Genomic DNA, 19,604 nt, shown 5'->3' with positions numbered 1-19,604 from the left:
TATTTATTTTTGGCTGTGCTGGGTCTTTGTTACTGCACACGGCCTTTCTCTAGTTGCAGTGAGTGGGGGCTACTCTTCCTTGCGGTGTGCGGGCTTCTCATTATGGTGGCTTCTCTTGTTGTAGAGCACAGGTTCTAGGCACACGGGCTTCCATAGTTGTGGCATGCAGGCTCAGTAGTTGTGGTTTGTGGGCTCAGTAGTTGTGGCTCACGGGCTCTAGAGCGCAGGCTCAGTAGTTGTGGCGCACGGGCTGAGTTGCTCCGCGGCATGTGGGATCTTCCTGGACCAGGGCTCGAACCCATGTCCCCTGCATTGGCAGGTGGATTCTTAACCACTGTGCCACCAGGGAAGTCCCAAGGGCCTTGTTTTTTGTAGCCATTCAGCCAGTCTCTGTCTTTTGGTTGGAGCATTTAATCCATTTACATTCAAGGTGATTATTGAAATGTGTGTTCCTTTTACCATTTTCTTGTTTTGGGTTTGTTTTTGTGGGTCTTTTTCTTCTCTTGTGTTTCCCGTCTAGAGAAGTTCCTTTAGCATTTTTCGTAAAGCTGGTTTCATGGTGCTGAATTCTCTCATAGCTTTTGCTTGTCTGTAAAGCTTTTGATTTCTTCATTGAATATGAATGAGATCCTTGCTGGGTAGAGTAATCTTGGCTGTAGGTTATTCCCTTTCATCACTTTAAATATGTCCTGCCACTCCCTTCTGGCCTGCAGAGTTTCTGCGGAAAAATCTGCTGTTAACCCATGGGGATTCCCTTGTATGTTATTTGTTGCTTTTTCCTTGCTGCTTTCAGTATTTTTTCTTTGTATTTAATTTTTGATAGTTTGATTACTATGTGTCTCGATGTGTTTTCTCTTTGTGTTTATCCTGTATGGGACTCTCTGCACTTCCTGGACTTGATTGACTATTTCCTTTCCCATGTTAGGGAAGTTTTTGACTATAATCTCTTCAAATGTTTTCTCAGACCCTTTTTTTCTCTTCTTCTGGGACCCCTATAATTCGAATGTTGGTATGTTTAATGTTGTCCCAGAGGTCTCTGAGACTGTCCTCAGTTCTTTTCATTCTTTTTTCTTTGTTCTGCTCCCTGGCAGTTATTTCCACCATTTTATCTTCCAGCTCATTTATCCGTTCTTCTTCCTCAGTTATTCTGCTATTGATTCCTTCTAGAGTGTTTTTAATTTCAGTTATTGTGTTGTTCATCACTGTTTGGTTGCTCTTTAGTTCTTCTAGGTCCTTGTTAAACATTTCTTGTATTTTCTCAATCCATGCCTCCATTCTGTTCCGAGATTTTGGATCATCTTTACTATCATTACTCAGAATTCTTTTTCAGAGAGGTTGCCTATTTCCTCTTCATTTATTTGGTCTTCTAGGTTTTTACCTTGCTCCTTCATCTACAACATATTTTTTTGTCATTTCATTTTTTTCTTTTTTTTGATGGGTGGGTGTGTGTTCCTGTCTTACTGGTTGTTTGGCCTGAGGCGTCCAGCACTGGAGTCTGCAGGCAGTTGGGTAGAGCTGGCTCTTGGTGCTGAGATAAGGACCTCCGGGGGACCTCACTCCAATTAATATTCCCTGGGGTCTGAGGTTCTCTGTTAGTCCAGCGGTTTGGACTCAGCACATCCACCACAGGAGCTCAGGCCTGACCTCTGGCCTGGGAACCAAGATCGTGCAAGCCACTTGGTGCAGCAAAAAAAAAAGAAAGAAAGAAAGGAGCAGTACAATAACAAAGAATAAGAAGCAAAACAAAATTAGAAAGATAAAAAATATATTAGGAAAAATAAAAATATAATTGAAACAGATGCAACAACATAAAATAAAACCACAACAGAAAAAATAAAAAAGATAAATAAATAAATAAATAAAAATAAAAACAAAAAATGGGGGAACAAGTCAAAAGGAGCAGAACAATAACATAGTCTAAAGAATAAAATAAAATTAGAGGGGGCTTCCCTGTTTGTGCAGTGGTTAAGAATCCACCTGCCAATGCAGGGGACATGGCTTCCAGCCCTGGTCTGGGAAGATCACATATGCCACAGAGTGACTAAGCCTGTGCACCACAGCTACTGAGCTTGAGGTCTAGAGCCTGTGAGTCACAACTACTGAGCCTGCGTGCTGCAACTACTGAAGCCCATGTGCCCTGGAGCCCATGCTCTGCAACAAGAGAGACCACCGCAATGAGAGGCCTGCACACCGCAACAAGGAGTGGCCCCTGCTCACCACAACTGGAGAGAGCCCATGTGCAGCAATGAAGACCCAACGCAGCCAAAAATAAATAAATTAATTAAATAAAATTAGGAAAATAAAATATATATTAGAAAAAATAAAAAAACAAATGAATCAACAGCAACAAGGTAAAATAGAACTCTGACCTAAAAGCAGAAGAAGAAAAAAAAAGGCCCTGGCTGTGGGGGTGGTGAGCTTACGTGGGGGGTTTTAACGTAGGCAGGGGCGGGCTTTACGGTTGGGTGGACTTATGACCCCCACAGCTGGAAAAGGCCTTTGGGGAGGGACCTAGGCGGGGCAACATTCAATGTGGGGCGAGGCCTCTGCTTAGGACCTGCGTGGAAGTGGAGAGGCTTGGCACCTGCAAGGAAGGGGAGAGGCATGCCATTTCTCAATAAGGAGACAACCTGTCAAAATTATGCATAAATAAAACCAGAACTAGAGGATCTCAGTCATTTACAGCCATTTAATTTCTTCTGTCTTTTTTGTAAAAGCCAGAGGGAAGAGGCAGGTGACAAGCAGTTCACACACAAAGACATGGGTGTTCTTGGGACTCCTGCCAACTCTACAGGATCTAAAGTAGTCGTTTGACAACTCAGCAAGGAATGGGTTTCAGGCCCTAAGGAAACCGAGCACATCAGAGGAATGGGTTCCCTGCCTCCAGCTGGGGTCCCAGCTAATCCTGCAGTCTTCCCAAGCAGGCAGCTCTGCTTTGAGGGCAGCCAACTAATGCTTGACAAAAGCCAGCTGGAGGGACTTCCCTGGTGGTGCAGTGGTTAAGAATTTGCCTGCCAGGACTTCCCTGGCGGTGCAGTGGTTAAGAATCTGCCTGCCAATGCAAGGAACATGGGTTTGAGCCCTGGCCCGGGAAGATCCCATGTGTCGTGGAGCAACTAAGCCCGTGTGCCACAACTACTGAACCATCTCTCTAGAGCCCATGAGCTACAACTACTGAGCCCACATGCCACAACTACTGAAGCCTGCATGCCTAGAACCCATGCTTTGCAACAAGAGAAGCCACCAAAATGAGAAGCCCACGCACCACAATGAAGAGCAGCCCCCATTTGGTGCAACTAGAGAAAGCCTGCACGTAGCAATAAAGACCCAATGCAGCCAAAAATAAAAATAAATTAATTAATTTTTTAAAAAGCAAGAAAAAAAAGAATGAAGTTGGGCCCTTTCCTTACACCATATACAAAATGATTCTTGGAAGAAATACTGTTTATAGGCATACCTCCGAGTTATTGTAGGTTCAGTTCCAGACCACTGCAATAAAGTGAATATCAAAATAAAACGAGTCACACGAATTAAAAAAGAAAAAAAAGAATCCACCTGCCAGCACTGGGGACATGGGTTTGATCCCTAGTCCGGGAAGATGCCACATGCTGCAGAGTGGCTGGTTCTGTGTGCCACAACTGAGCCTGCGCTCTAGAGCCCGTGAGCCACAACTCCTGAGCCCGCATGCTGCAACTACTGAAGCCCGTGCCCCTAGAGCCCATGCTCGCAACAAGAAGAGCCACCGCAATGAGAAGCCCGCACACCACACTGAAGAATAGCCAGCCTCCCACTTGCCTCAACCAGAGAGAAGCCCACGCAGCCCACGCACAGCAACAAAGACCTAACACAGACATAAATAAATAAATAAATAAATAAATAAATTTATTTTTAGAAAAACAAACATTAGGAAAAAAAAAAACAATGGGGGGGCCTCCAGAGTGTGGAGTTACAGAGTTTGGAGGTAAGGCCTTGGGTGAGTGTGTGTGGGTGGGGCTTAGGCCCAGTACCTTGGAGGGGGTCTCGGGGTTTCCAAGTGTAGATGTGGGGCCCTGGGGCGGGGGGGTGTAGGGGCGGGGCTTGGTCTCTGTGCGGCAGGAGGGAGGCTCCGAGGACAGAGAATTAGGCCTATGAGCCCAACAGGCTCTCAGGTGCCTAAGTGGACAGGGAAAGCGCTGGCCCTGTTCCCTTCCATTCCTTTGCTCCCCTCTCCCACCATCTCCCCCAGGGTCTCCCCCGTCGTCGCTGGACCCCTAACCGTGGGTGGGTCCTGCTGGCTGTAAGAACTCCTTCCCACCCCCAGCCGCCCCTCACGCGTGCCGGTCCTGGAGGTCTGGCCTTTATTTTTGCTCCCCCTTCCCTCCCTCCCATTCCCTCATGACCTGCACGTCTGGAGGGGGCCTTGGTGGGCAGAGCATCAGGCCCAGGATCTCAGCAGGCTCCTGGGGGGCCCAAGTGGGCAGGGGAAACGCTGACCACGCTCCCTTTTGATCCTCTGCCCTCCCCGTGGTTCCCCAATTTCCCGCTCTGGGCATGGGATCTCTTCCTTTCCCCCAGCCTCCCCTCAGGGGCGCCGGTCCCGTCTTGCCTCCACTTCTCCTCCCGCTTCACTCCCCGAGACGCCGCACATCCTACCCAGTCACTGGCGGTTCCTTCTGTCCCCTTAGGTGTCCGTGGTCCCCCACGGGTGCCTGGTAGGTGCCCCAGTGCAGACACGTGAATTCTGCGTCCTCCTAGTCTGCCATCTTGACTCCACCCCCTCGAAAAAAAGCAAGTCACACGACTTAAAAAAAAAAAAAAAAAATCTGCCTGCCAGTGCAGGGGACATGTTCTGGCCTGCAGAGTTTCTGCTGAAAAATCAGCTGATAACCTTATGGGGATTCCCTTCTTTGTTATTTGTGGCTTTTCCCTTGCTGCTTTTAATATTTTTTCTTTGTATTTAATTTTTGTTAGTTTGATTATTATGTGTTTTGGTCTGTTTCTCCTTGGGTTTATCCTGTATGGGACTCTCTGTGCTTCCTGGACTTGATTGACTATTTCCTTTCCCATGTTAGGGAAGTTTTTGACTATAATCTCTTCAAATGTTTTCTCAGACTCTTTTTTTTTCTCTTCTTCCTCTGGGACCCCTATAATTTGAATGTTGGTGCATTTAATGTTGTCCCAGTGGAGACTGTCCTCAATTCTTTTCATTCTTTTTTCTTTATTCTGCTCCCTGTTAGTTATTTCCACCATTCTATCTTCCAGCTCACTTATTCATTCTTCTGCTTCAGTTATTCTGCTATTGATTCCTTCTAGTGTATTTTTCATTTCAGTTATTGTGTTGTTCATCACTGTTTGTTCTTCAGTTATTCTAGGTCCTTGTTAAACATTTCTTGTATTTTCTCAATCCATGTCTCCATTCTATTTCAGAGATTTTGGATCATCTTTACTATCATTACTCTGAATTCTTTTTCAGGTAGTTTGCCTATTTCCTCTTCATTTATTTGGTCTTGTAGGTTTTTACCTTGCTCCTTTGTCTGTAACTTATTTTTTGTTGCCTCATTTTTTTTTTTTTTTTTTGAGGGGTGGGGCTGTGTTCCTGTCTTACTGGTTATTTGGCCTGAGGCGTCCAGCACTGGAGTTTGCATGCAGGTGGGTAGAGCTGGGTCTTGGAGCCGAGATAAGGACCTCTGGGGGACCTTACTCCAATTAATATTCTTGGGTCTGAGGTTCTCTGTTAGTCCAGTGGTTTGGACTCAGTGCTCCCACCACAGGAGCTCAGGACTGACCCCCAGCCTGGAAACAAAGGTTCTGCAAGCTGCATGGCACAGCAAAAAAAAAAGAGCAGAACAATAACAAAGAATAAAAAATACAATAAAATTAGAAAAGCAAAAAATACACTTAAAGAATTAAAATGTAAATGAAACAACAACAACAAGACAAAACAGAACCACTACAGCAAAAAAAAAAGGGCGGGCAGGGGGTGGGCCGGAAAAGATCTTGGCTTAGGCAGGAGCAGGGCTTAGGTAGAGCGGGGCCTGAAGGGGCCTCGGAGGGTGGAGGTTCAGGCCTGTGGGACCCCAGCAGGCTCCCTGGGGCCTGAATGTGTGGGGGAAATACTGGCTGCATTCCCTTCTAATGCTCCGATCCCCCAGAGGTCTCTCCCTATCCCCGCTGATTCCCTCGCCATGAATGGGCCCCTCCGAGTGTGGGAACCCCTCCTCTCCTCCAGCCACCCCTCAGGGTCACCAGTCCCCTCCCACCTCCACTTGTCCTCCCCTCTCCCTCCCCCACCATGTCCCACCTGGTTGCACGGGGGTTCCTCCCATCCCCATAGGTGTCCAAGGTCCCCCACCAGTGCCTGGTAGGTGCCTTATCTGTGAGGAGACGTGTACTCTGCACCCTTCTATTCCGCTATCTTGACTCTGCCCCCCTGTATTTTCTTTTCTTTTTTTTTTCTTTGCCTCGCGGCAGGCAGGATCTTAATTCCCCAACCAGGGATCAAACCCATGCCCCCTGTAGTGGAAGCCTGGAATATTAACCACTGGACCACCAGGGAAGTCCCAACAATACTGTATTTTAAACTTCAGAGTTGCTAAGAGACTCAATCTTAATTCTTATTACCACAAAAAAGAAATGATAATTATGGGATATGATAGGAGTGTTAGCTAACACTACAGTGGTAATCATATAGCACTATGTAAATATATCAAATCAACTATTTGTATACCTTAAACTTACACAATGTTATATTTCAATTATATCTTAAAACATAATAATAAAATGCTTCGTTGGAGGAAATAGTGACATTATGTTGCATATGCAAGAGTAACAGTGAGGGCCAGAATAGGACAAAGTTCATCCTGTTTTTAATGTTCCACATTCTACTTTTTTTGTCCAAAATGGACACTCATTTGATAAAGTCATTTTGAAGAGCTATCACAGAGCATTCCATACACTCTTTGTAGAGACGTGTTTTGGGCTAAAGTTACTAAATTTGGTCAGCACTGGGAGCAGGCATTCTTGAAGGCCAATATTTGTTTTTATTTTCATTGTGACCTTTCTATACCTGAAAGGTATAGAATAAATTTTAGAAAGAATAGTAAATTAAATAAAATAAGATCTGTGGAGTCCAAGCTTCCATGGATGTCACTTACCCACAGATTTTTTTTTTTGAAGGATGCATCTTAGTTCCCTGACCAGGGATCGAACCCACAGCCTCAGCAGTGAAAGCACAGAGTCCTAACCACTGGACCACCAGGGAATTCCCTACCCATAGCCTTTTATAACTGAGGTAACTGTTAGTGTCTTTTTGATGAACACATAATATCTCTAAAACAAGAATTCCTCTAAATATGTCATTCCTCTAAATTCTTCTAAGTATGTATATTCCTCAAATCTTATAGTAGATACAACATTTTAAAAAATCAACATAGGTTGTATCCATTTTGCCTTGAATGTAAGTCTGACAAAATTATGTTAAATTCTTTGGAATAGCATACTGGAGACATGTTTTATGAGCAGTACCTTGAAATTTTTTTCAGAATAGATAAGATTTTGAACACCAGAATCCTAGATTTTTATTTATAGTAATATGAAGGATAAGGAATATGCTGTATTCAGTTTTAACTAAGTTCCAGCACATCCAGAGAACCTCGATGAATCTTTGTCTTGTTCAGCTTATCCTAGGATTATTCATATCTATAATTTTTGAAACACCAAATGAGACTACAATTTGATTTTTTAAAAATACCAGAAATACCGTGTGCCATATTCTTTTTTTGCTTTAATTTTTTAAAATTTTGAGATAATTGTACATTCATATGCAGTTGTAAGTCATAATAGAGATCTCATAAACTTTTCACCTAGTGTCCCTCAGTGGTAACATCTTGTTTAGTTCTGGTCACAACCAAGAAATTAACATTGATACAAACCAGTTACATTCATATATTACCACTGTAAGCAGAAGGGCAGGGGATCCCTGGAGAAAGAGAACCAGGCATGGCTTTTTTCACAGAAGAGAGGTTATGTTTGGCTTAAACCATCTTGTGATCTAAGCCTGGCCACGATGTTTGCCCTTGAACAGGTCTCAGTAATTAATGATCTTAAGGGGACAAAGGATGCAGAAACAAATGACTGTTATTAGGCAAGAGAAGTAACAATAGCAAAGATAATATATCTGTTGTGAAGACTCCCAGTTCTGTTTCAATGGTAAAGATTAGCCTGGGGGGCTACCCTGGTGGTACAGTGGTTAAGGATCCGCCTGCCAATGCAGGGGACACAGGTTCAAGCCCTGGTCCAGGAAGATCCCATATGCCCCAGAGCAACTAAGCCTGTGTGCCACAACTACTGAGCTGCACCCTAGAGCCCACGAGCCACGACTACTGAAGCCTGCGCACCTAGAGCCCGTGCTCCGCAATGAGAGAAGCCACCACAATGAGAAGCCTGCGCACCGCAATGAAGAGAGTAGCCCCTGCTTGCTGCAACTAGAGAAAGCCCCCACTCAGCAACAAAGATCCAACTCAGCCAAAAATAAATGAATAAAGTTAATTAAAAAAAAAAAAAAGATTAGCCTGAAGCGCTCAACCACCAGATCAAGTGGAACCTAAGGGATGATGATGTTGACCTTTTCTGAACCTCAACTAAATTTCAATCAAGTAAACTTGTTGACTGCCCAAGTCCCTTCATGAATATGCATGTACCCCTAGCTTAAAAACTCCCTAATTTTGGGACTTCTCTGGTGGCACCATGGTTAAGAATCCACCTGCCAATGCAGGGGACATGGGTTCAAGCCCTGGTGCAGGAAGATCCCATGTGCCATGGAGCAGCTAATCCCATGGGCCACAACTACTGAGCCTGTGCTGTAGAGCCCACAAGCCACAACTATTGAGCCCACGCACCGCAACTACTGAAGCCCGCGCACCTAGAGCCTGTGCTCCACAACAAGAGAAGCCACCACAGTGAGAAGCCTGCACACCGCAACACAGAGTAGTCCCTGCTTGCTGCAACTAAAGAAGGCCTGCATGCAGCAACAAAGACCCAACGCAGCCAAAAATAAATAAATAAATTTATTTTAAAAAAATTCCCCAATTTTGCTGTTCAGGGAGACACTGCTTTGGGAAGGATCCCCGGAATTCTCCTTCCTTGCTGCAAGTAATAATAAATCCTTCCTTCTGATGCCAAAAACTCAGCCTCTGTGCCTGGGTGCCAAATTGAACCTCAGAGTTTTGGGTGAAGTAGAAAAGAAGAGCTTTATTGATTTGCCAAGCAAAGGGGGACACAGCAGACTTGTGCCCTCAAAACTGTGTGTCCCAACCCGGGGGCATTTAGTGAGGAGTTTTATAGCAATGGTTCAAGGTTGGGGGTGTGGGTGGCTGATAAGGATCAGAGTGTGTACAGGGCCTGCATTCCTTTAATCTGGCCTCAGGTGGTCTCCTGATGAGTTTCTGTGATTCTCAAGGTTAACAAGCTGTGATCTTCCCTCTGGAATGAAGACTGCTTCATCAAGTATAATAGTTGACATCTTCCATTTGCTCCGGGTTTTAGTTCTGCAGAAGAGCTCAAAGATATTGTTATATGTATCCCTTGGGGCAGAACCAGGATCCTGTCCCAAGACTGCACTATTCTTGCTTGAATGCTCCTCCCTTTTCTCTGTATCCCCTCCCTTCCCTGATTAGCAACTATTTGAATCTGCCCTTTGGAGATCAGGGAAGGTCATGGAAGCTGAAGCCTATTCCCTACAAACAAGAAATGGGGACACAGAAAGGCTTCTGGACCCAGGAGCCCCACAAGGTCCTGCTTGGTTTCATTTCTCCTCATCTTTGGCTTGGTTGTGTCTTTTGGCTTGACAAACAGCAAGAGTTGAACCCAGTTTTCAGGTAGCACCACTTTTATATGCATACATTTGTGTCTGTATATTTAATTCCATGAAATTAGAGCATTAGTACAATTGAGGTATAAAACAGTTTTATCACAAATATCCCTTGTGCTGTGCTTTTATAACCACAGCCTTTTCCCTCCTCACTTCCCTAACCTTTTCCACCCAGAGTCTGTAATCCATCTCTGTAATTTTTTTTAACTTAAAGAATGTTAGATAAATGGTATCATATAGTATGTAAACTTTTGAGGTCATTTTTTTTTTCAATCAGCATAATTCTCTTGAGATTTATGCAGGTTATCTTGTGTATCCGTGATTCACTTCAGGGTGTAGACATTCCAGATGGTTCAGTAACAACCCCCTCCCCACCCAAAAATCTGCTTCTCCATAAAAGCAATGAGAACACTAGCAAAAACTCTCAAAATAAACTTATTAGAACTCTGGAAATCAAAGGCTTGAAACATTCCAAGAAGTGTTTATTCAAGAAAAACAACTGAATATTGGTAAGAACAGTAAGCCTTGTGATGTTTTACCATGCCCTCAACCCATCCCCCTGTTGGCTGAAGAAAAATGCACAACCTCAAAGTTATGAGTTAAGTTTTATTTGGGAATCTTACTGAGGACTCTAGCCTGGGAGGCAGCGTCTCAGAGAGCTCTGAGGAACTGCTCCAAAGAGGTAAGGGAGGAGCCAGGATATATAGGAGGTTTTCTTGCTGGAAAAAAACATGTAGTTGAACATCAAAAGATTACTGCTAGTCAGAAAAAACATATCTCAAGTTAATGATTTTAGTGTTTTTCTCTGTATGGGAAGATGCAAGAGTCTGGGTTCATTGAAATTATTCCTTAGATATACATCTTAACTATCTAGGGCCAGCATCCAAAGCACAGATTGTTTCCTGATTTTCTCTATCCTGAATTCCTGTCAGGGCACACTGTCAGTGGGCGACTGCAGTAGCTAATGGCCTGATCCTTGTAGAATTGGAACAGCAGGCAGCATTCTTTCTTTCATAAATTCAACCAAGGTTTGGGAGGAATTTGACTGCCAATTTATCCCACAGCGCTGGGAAGCCTCATTCCTAGATCAGATGAGGATTTCATTGATAGGCCACTCAATGTGCTATCTTTGGATTAGGCCCTATTGATAACCTAAAATTGTCTGGATCATCTATCTTACTGTTCTATTATGATCCCGGAAATGGTTTCCCTTGTTGTTTCTTCCGTATCTAAAGTTGCACTATTACAATTATTCTGTATACTTAAATATGTGATCAGTTGCCTCAAAACGTTTAGCCATCATTAATTTTGTCAGGGGCCTGCTTATACATTGGGTAATGCAAGAGGCGACAATCTTATAAAACAGGATATAAGTAAGTAATATAGCTAGTAACAGTAATAAAGTCATAAGTAGGGATTTACGCCATGAGCTTCATGAACTAAACCAGCTCCCTAAAAGGTCACCAAGACTAGGAATAGGATCGCTTAAGGCAGAAATATGATTTTTCATGTGGGTCATTAAATGTGTTGTATTAGAGGATTCATCTGTATGGAAATGCAGCATTCGATTTGAATCATAGTACAGGTGCCTCCTTGAGATGTTATAAGGAAATTGAGAGTCATGCAGTTTTGTAATACCACTTTTCTCATCATAGCAAACTCAGAATTCAGTAGGCTAAGAGCCTGATTACTGTCATTTAAGGGATTTTGGGTGAATTCTGTTAAGGCTTCAACGTGGACCATTGCATCTCCCAATCCTACTGAAGGGACAAAAATAGCTGCTAAATGGTCATGTCAGTGGAATACAGGTCTCTTGGTCCATCAGGCTCATATTAATGGTAAATTTGCTGGAGTCATATCTAAATTGGCACACAAGTGACCTTGAGCCCAAGGGAATCCTGGGGGTACCCCTTCCTTTCTATCCTGGTGGAAGTCAGAGCCAAAGATTGGTCCTGCAAAACCATTGAGTTCCATTAGGTGCTACCCAGTATATTCCTAGTCACCTGACCCAATTTGTTCCATACCAATTACTATCTTTAAGGAAAATGATATATTGGCATTTTCTTTTTTATTTTTTTCTGATAAGAGATTTATATCTAGAATTTTTTTAATTAAAATTTTTTTTTGAATTTTATTAATTTTTTATGCAGCAGTTTCTTATTAGTTATCCATTTTATACATATTAGTGTATATATGTCAATCCCAATCTCCCAATTCATCCCACCACCACCACCTGCTCCCCACGACGTTCCCCTCTTGGTGTCTGTACGTTTGTTCTCTACATCTGTGTCTCAACTTCTGCCCTGCAAACTGGTTCATCTGTACCATTTTTCTAGTTTCCACATATATGCGTTAATATATGATATTTGTTTTTCTCTTTCTGACTTACTTCACTCTGTATGACAGTCTCTAGATCCATCCACGTCTCTACAAATGACCCAGTTTCGTTCCTTTTTATGGCTGAGTAATATTCCATTCTATATATGTACCACATCTTCTTTATCCATTCGTCTGTTGATGGGCATTTAGGTTGCTTCTATGACCTGGCTATTGTAAATAGTGCTGCAATGAACATTGGGGTGCATGTGTCTTTTTGAATTATGGTTTTCTCTGGGTATATGCCCAGTAGTGGGATTGCTGAGGCATATGGTAATTCTATTTTTAGTTTTTTAAGGAACCTCCATACTGTTCTCCATAGTGGCTGTATCAATTTACATTCCAACCAACAGTGCAAGAGGGTTCCCTTTTCTCCACACGCTCTCCAGCATTTGTTGTTTGTAGATTTTCTGATGATGCCCATTCTAACTGGTGTGAGGTGATCCCTCATTGTAGTTTTGATTTGCATTTCTCTAATAATTAGTGATGTTGATCAGCTTTTCATGTGCTTCTTGGCCATCTGTATGTCTTCTTTGGAGAAACGTCTATTTAGGTCTTCTGCCCATTTTTAGATTGGGTTGTTTGTTTTTTAAAATTGAGCTGCATGAGCTGTTTATATATTTTGGATATTAATCCTTTGTCTGTTGATTTGTTTGCAAATATTTTCTCCCATTCTGAGGGTTGGCTTTTTGTCTTGTTTGTAGTTTCCTTTGCTTTGCAAAAGCTTTTAAGTTTCATTAGGTCCCATTTGTTTACTTTTGTTTTTATTTCCATTACTCTAGGAGGTGGATCAAAATAAGATCTTGATGTGATTTATGTTAAAGAGTGTTCTGCCTATGTTTTCCTCTAAGTTTTATAGTGTCTTACATTTACGTCTCTAATCCATTTTGAGTTTATTTTTGTGTATGGTGTTAGGGAGTCTTCTAATTTCATTCTTTTACATGTAGCTGTCCAGTTTTCCCAGCACCACTTATTGAAGAGACTGTCTTTTCTCCATTGCATATCCTTGCCTCCTTTGTCATACATTAGTTGATCATAGGTGCATGGGTTTATCTCTGGGCTTTCTATCCTGTTCCACTGATCTATATTTCTGTTTTTGTGCCAGTACCATATTGTCTTGATTACTGTAGCTTTGTAGTATAGTCTGAAGTCAGGGAGTCTCATTGCTCCAGTTCCGTTTTTTCCCATCAAGACTGCTTTGGCTATTCAGGGTCTTTTGTGTCTCCACACAAATTTTAAGATTTTTTGTTCTAGTTCTATAAAAAATTCCATTGGTAATTTGATAGGGATTGCATTGAATCCATAGATTGCTTTGGGTAGTATAGTCATTTTCACAATATTGATTCCTCCAATCCAAGAACATGGTATATCTCTCCATCTGTTGGTATCATCTTTAATTTCTTTCATCAGTGTCATAGTTTTCTGCATACGGGTCTTTTACCTCCTTAGGTAGGTTTATTCCTAGGTATTTTATTCTTTTTGTTGCAATGGTAAATGGGAGTATTTCCTTAATTTCTCTTTCAGATTTTTCATCATTAGTGTATAGGAATGCAAGAGTTTTCTGTGCATTAATTTTGTGTCCTGAAACTTTACCAAATTCATTGATTAGCTCTAGCAGTTTTCTATTGGTATCTTTAGGATTCTCTATGTATAGTATCATGTCATCTGCAAACAGTGACAGTTTTACTTCTTTTCCAATTTGGATTCCTTTTATTTCTTTTTCTTCTCTGATTGCCGTGGATAGGGCTTCCAAAACTATGTTGAGTAATAATGGCGAGAGTGGACATGCTTGTCTTTTTCCTGATCTTAGAGGAAATGATTTCAGTTTTTCAACATTGAGAATGATATTTACTGTGGGTTTGTCGTATATGGCCTTTATTATGTTGAGGTAGGTTCCCTCTATGCCCACTTTCTGGAGAGTTTTTTTTTTTATCTTAAATGGGTGTTGAATTTTGTCAAAAGCTTTTTCTGCATCTATTGAGATGATCGTATGGTTTTTATGTAATTTGTTAATATGGTGTATCACATTGATTAATTTGAGTATACTGAACAATCCTTGCATCCCTGGGATAAATCCCACTTGATCATGGTGTACAATCCTTTTAATGTTGGATTCTGTTTCCTAGTATTTTTGTTGAGGATTTTTGCATCTATATTCATCAGTGATATTGGTCTGTAATTTTCTTTTTTTGCAGCATCTTTGACTGGTTTTGGTATCAGAGTGATGGTGGCCTCATAGAATGAGTTTGGGAGTGTTCCTTCCTCTGCAATTTTTTGGAAGAGTTTGAGAAGGATGAGTGTTAGCTCTTCTCTAAATGTTTGATAGAATTCACCTGTGAAGCCATCTGGTCCTGGACTTTTGTTTGTTGGAAGATTTTTAATCACAGTTTCAATTTCATTACTTGTGATTGGTCTGCTCATATTTTCTATTTCTTCCTGGTTCAGTCTTGGAAGGTTATACCTTTCTAAGAATTTGTCCATTTCTTCCAGGTTGTCCCTTTTATTGGCATAGGGTTGCTTGTAGTAGTCTCTTAGAATGCTTTGTACTTCTGCAGTGTCTGTTGTAACTTCTCCTTTTTCATTTCTAATTTTATTGATTTGAGTCCTCTCCCTCTTTTTCTTGTTGAGTCTGGCTAATGGTTTATCAATTTTGTTTATCTTCTCAAAGAACGAGATTTTAGTTTTATTTATCTTTGCTATTGCTTTCTTTGTTTCTATTTCAGTTATTTTTGCTCTGATCTTCATGATTTCTTTCCTTCTACTAACTTTGGGTTTTGTTTGTTCTTCTTTCTCTAGTTCCCTTACGTGTAAGGTTAAATTGTTTATTTGAGATTTTTCTTGTTTCTTGAGGTAGGATTGTATTGCTATAAACTTCCCTCTTAGAACTGCTTTTACTGCATCCCATAGGTTTTGGATTGTCGTGTTTTCGTTGTAATTTGTCTCTAGGTTTTTTTTGATTTCCTCTTTGATTTCTTCAGTGATCTCTTGGTTATTTAGTAATGTATTGTTTAGCCTCCATGTGTTTGTGTTTTTTATGTTTTTTTCCTTGTAATTGATTTCTAATCTCATAGCATTGTGGTCAGAAAAAATGCTTGATATGATTTCAATTTTCTTCAATTTACTGAGGCTTGATTTGTGACCCAAGATGTGATCTATCCTGGAGAATGTTCTGTGTGCACTTGAGAAGAAAGTGTAATCTGCTGTTTTGGGATGTAATGTCTTATAAATATCAATTAAATCTATCTGGTCTAGTGTTTCATTTAGAGCTTGTGTTTCCTTATTTATTTTCTGTCTGAATGATTTGTCCATTGTTGTAAGTGAGGTGTTAAAGTCCTCCACTATTATTGTGTTACTGTCAATTTCCTCTTTTATAGCTGTTAGCAGTTGCCTTATGTATTGAGGTGCTCCTATGTTGGGTGCATATATATTTGTAATCGTTATATCTTCTTCTTGGGTTGATCCCTTCATCATTATGTAGTGTCCTTCCTTGTCTCTTGTAACATTCTTTATTTTAAAGTCTACTTTATCTGATATGAGGATTTCTAATCCAGCTTTCTTTTGGTTTCCATTTGCATGGAATATCTTTTTCCATCCCCTCACTTTCAGTCTGTATTTGTCCCTAGGTTTGAAGTGGGTCTCTTGTAGACAGCATATATGTGGGTCTTACTTTTGTATCCATTCAGAGAACCTGTGTCTTTTGGTTGGAGCATTTAATCCATTCATGTGTAAGGTAATTATTGATATGTATATTCCTATTACCATTTTCTTAGTTTTTATGGATTTGTATTTGTAGGTCCTCTTCTTCTCTTGTGTTTCCCACTTAGAGAAATTCCTTTAGCATTTGTGGTAGAGCTGGTTTGGTGGTCCTGAATTCTCTTAGCTTTTGCTTGTCTGTAAAGCTTTTGATTTCTCCGTCGAATCTGAGTGAGATCCTTGCCGGTTAGCATAATCTTGGTTGTACGTTCTTCCCTTTCATCACTTTAAATATATCATGCCACTGCCTTCTGGCTTGTAGAGTTTCTGCTGAGAAATCAGCTGTTAACCTTATGGGAGTTTCCTTGTATGTTATTTGTCATTTTTCCCTTGTTGCTTTCAATAATTTTTATTTTTAATTTTTGTCAATTTGATTACTATGTGTCTCGGTGTGTTTCTCCTTGGGTTTATCCTGCCTGGGCTCTCTGAACTTCCTGGACTTGGGTGGCTATTTCCTTTCCCATGTTAGGGAAGTTTTTGACTATAATCTCTTCAAATATTTTCTCAGGTCCTTTCTCTCTCCTTCCTCCTTCTGGGACCCCTGTAATGCGAACGTTGTTGCGTTTAATGTTGTCCCAGAGGTCTCTTAGTCCGTCTTCATTTCTTTTCATTCTTTTTTCTTTATTCTGTTCCATGGCAGTGAATTCCACCATTCTGTCTTCCAGGTCACTTATCCGTTCTTCTGCCTCAGTTATTCTGCTATTGATTCCTTCTAGTGTATTTTTCATTTCAGTAATTGTATTGTTCATCTCTGTTTGTTTGTTCTTTAATTCTTCTAGGTGTTTGTTCTTTAATTCTTCTAGGCCTTTGCCTCCATTCTTTTTCTGAGGTCCTGGATCATCTTCGCTATCTTTATTCTGAATTCTTTTTCTGGAAGGTTTCCTATCTCCACTTCATTTAGTTGTTTTTCTGGGGTTTTATTTTGTTCCTTCATCTGGTACATAGCCCTCTGCCTTTTCATCTTGTCTATCTTTCTGTGAATGTGGTTTTTGTTCCACAGGCTACAGGATTGTAGTTCTTCTTGCTTCTGCTGTTTGCTCTCTGGTGGATGAGGCAAGTTTCCTGATGGGAGGGGCTGGTGGTGGGTAGAGCTGGGAAGAGCTCAGTAAAACTTTAATCTGCTTGTCTGCTGATGGGTGGAGCTGGGTTCCCTCTCTGTTGGTTGTTTGGCCTGAGGTGACCCAACACTGGAGCCTACGTGGCTCTTTCGTGGGGCTAATGGTGGACTCTGGGCAGGCTCACACCAAGGAGTACTTCCCAGAACTTCTGCTGCCAGTTTCCTTGTCCCTTGGTGAGCCATAGCCACCTCCTGCCTCTTCAGGAGACCCTCCAGCTCTAGCAGGCAGGTCTGGTTCAGTCTCTCATGGGGTCTCTGCTCCTTCCTCTGGGTCCTGATGCGCACACTACTTTGTGTGCGCCCTCCAAGAGTGGAGTCTCTGTTTCCCCCAGTCCTGTCAAAATCCTGCAATCAAAGTCTGATTCTCTGGGAATTCCTCCTCCCGTTTTGGACGCCCAGTTTGGGAAGCCTGACGTGGAGCTCAGAACCTTCACTCCAGTGGGTGGACTTCTGTGGTATAAGTGTTCTCCAGTTTGTGAGTCACCCACCCAGCAGTTATGAGAATTGATTTTATTGTGATTGCGCCCCTCCTACCATCTCACTGTGGCTTCTCCTTTGTCTTTGGATGTGGAGTATCTTTTTTGGTGAGTTCCAGTGTCTTCCTGTCGATGATTGTTCAGCAGTTAGTTGTGATTCTGGTGCTCTCGCAAGAGGGGGTGAACGTATGTCATTCTACTCTGCCATCTTCAACCGATCTGACATATTGGCATTTTCATAAGGCACCCAGCCGAATTTTCTAGGCTTTATTAGGCTGATTATCTTTAGTATGATTAAGTTGTTCCCAACACAGGAGGCCCTTAAACTTAAATGACCACAATCTGGTGTTAGCCATATAAATCCATTCCATAACTGTGGGATGGTCCCTACTAATAATTGATAAGTTATATTTTTTAACTGAAATTTAGCTCACTGTTCTGATTGAGCTTGAGCAACTTTAAAGGAAAATTATTTATGGCCAGGGTCATAGCAAGTATGATTGACTGGCCAAGTGAGGGGTCCCATCTAGTAATGGCAACAGTGGCCCAGACATAGCTATAACTTCTTTCTTCTAAAATAAATTTTCTAAGGGCCATCCAATCAGAACCTTGGAGAGGAGAAACCCACCAAAGTAAACCAGAAGTATTGGACATAGTTAATTGACAAGAAACCCATCAATTGGATTGATTTCTAAAATTTGCATAGGACTGTGCCCATGACAGAACAACATTTGATTTATGCTCAGAAGTCCAAGAAATTAAGAAAACATTATAAATAATCAAACAAATCACGTCTGGCATCTTGGGATAGCTGTCAGCTTCTTACGCCTTCATCTTGTCCTGGCATGGGTGTCTTTCTTTTCTTTTAGAACGTCATTGTAATAGGAGTTTTAGGTCAGCAGTTCTCACTATAGACCAGTTTGGTGCAGGGGCCCTTTTTAAGTGAGAAATATGAATCCAAATGTCACTTCCCTTCAGTTTTGCTGTGCAGGAGCTAGTTAAAAGAACCTGATAAGGCCTTCCATCTAGATTAGAGAGAATCTTTCAATGGTGCCTTTTCCAGCATACACAGTCTCCTGGTTGTAGGTCATGGGGCATCTGATCTTCATTTAAAGATAGATTATTGTGATAAGCTTCAGAAGCCAGCTTAGAATGTCCTGTTAATAATTCAATATTATTGCAATAATATAGCATATCTCCTCTCGTAATATAGGTTCATATAATCCTTCATCCAGTCTCATTGCTCTCTACGTGATAATCTCAAAAGGAGACAAATGGTGTGTGCCAAAAGAAGTGGATCTGAAGTTGAGGAGGACCAATGGAAGGGCCTTAGGCCAGGGTAAGGAATAAGCATCCATAATCTTAGCCAACTGGGTTTCAACTGTGCCATTTGTTCTTTCTACTAACACAGAAGATTGGCTGTGATAAGCATAACGGAAATGCTGCATAATCAACCAAATCTTACAAATGCCTCTAACCATTTGTCCAGTAAAGTGAGTTCTCCTATAGCTGTGTAGTTCTGAGGGGATTCCCCAAGTAGGAATCACTCTTTCTAAATCAATTTCCCTGCAGATTATGCTGTTGCCCTTCTGCATGGGAATGCCTCAACCTGGTGTGAAAATATACGAATCATAACAAGAACGTGCTGATAACCTCGAGAGGGAGGCATTTGTATAAAACCAATAGGCCAAATTTCAAAGGGACTTGCAGGTCATGGAAAATTTCCTTGAGAACTGTGTAATGACTTCCTAGCGTTACATTTTGGACAAATGGTACATCTTTTTTTTTTTGAATTTTATTTTATTTATTTTTTATACAGCAGGTTCTTCGTAGTTATCTATTTTATACTTATTAGTGTATACATGTCAATCCCAATCCCCCAATTCATCCCACCACCACCACCACCACCCCACCCCAGCCTGCTTTCCCCGCTTGGTGTCCATATGTTTGTTCTCTACATCTGTGTCTCTATTTCTGCCATGCAAACCGGTTCATCTGTACCATTTTTCTAGGTTCCACATATATGCGTTAATAT

The 19,604-nt window shown here is 41.5% G+C and overlaps 1 protein-coding gene across 1 annotated transcript in view; it reads left to right on the top strand.

Moving 5' to 3' along the window:
* Positions 1 to 19,604, top strand: part of LOC111175365 (kelch repeat and BTB domain-containing protein 7) — a 37,081-nt gene extending 17,477 nt beyond the window's left edge. Inside the window, exon 1 of the mRNA XM_089899493.1 lies at positions 1 to 19,604. This exon is cut by the window's left edge and continues 17,477 nt beyond it. The gene's annotated coding sequence lies outside the window, so the exon portion shown is untranslated.

This window comes from Delphinapterus leucas, chromosome 18, assembly GCF_059928025.1.
Source record: "Delphinapterus leucas isolate spDelLeu-1000000601 "Yukka" chromosome 18, BTC_Dleu_Yukka2, whole genome shotgun sequence".
Taxonomy (NCBI): domain Eukaryota; kingdom Metazoa; phylum Chordata; class Mammalia; order Artiodactyla; family Monodontidae; genus Delphinapterus; species Delphinapterus leucas.
The sequence above is the reverse complement of the archived record's forward strand: the minus strand, read 5'-3'. Positions and strand labels throughout refer to the sequence as shown.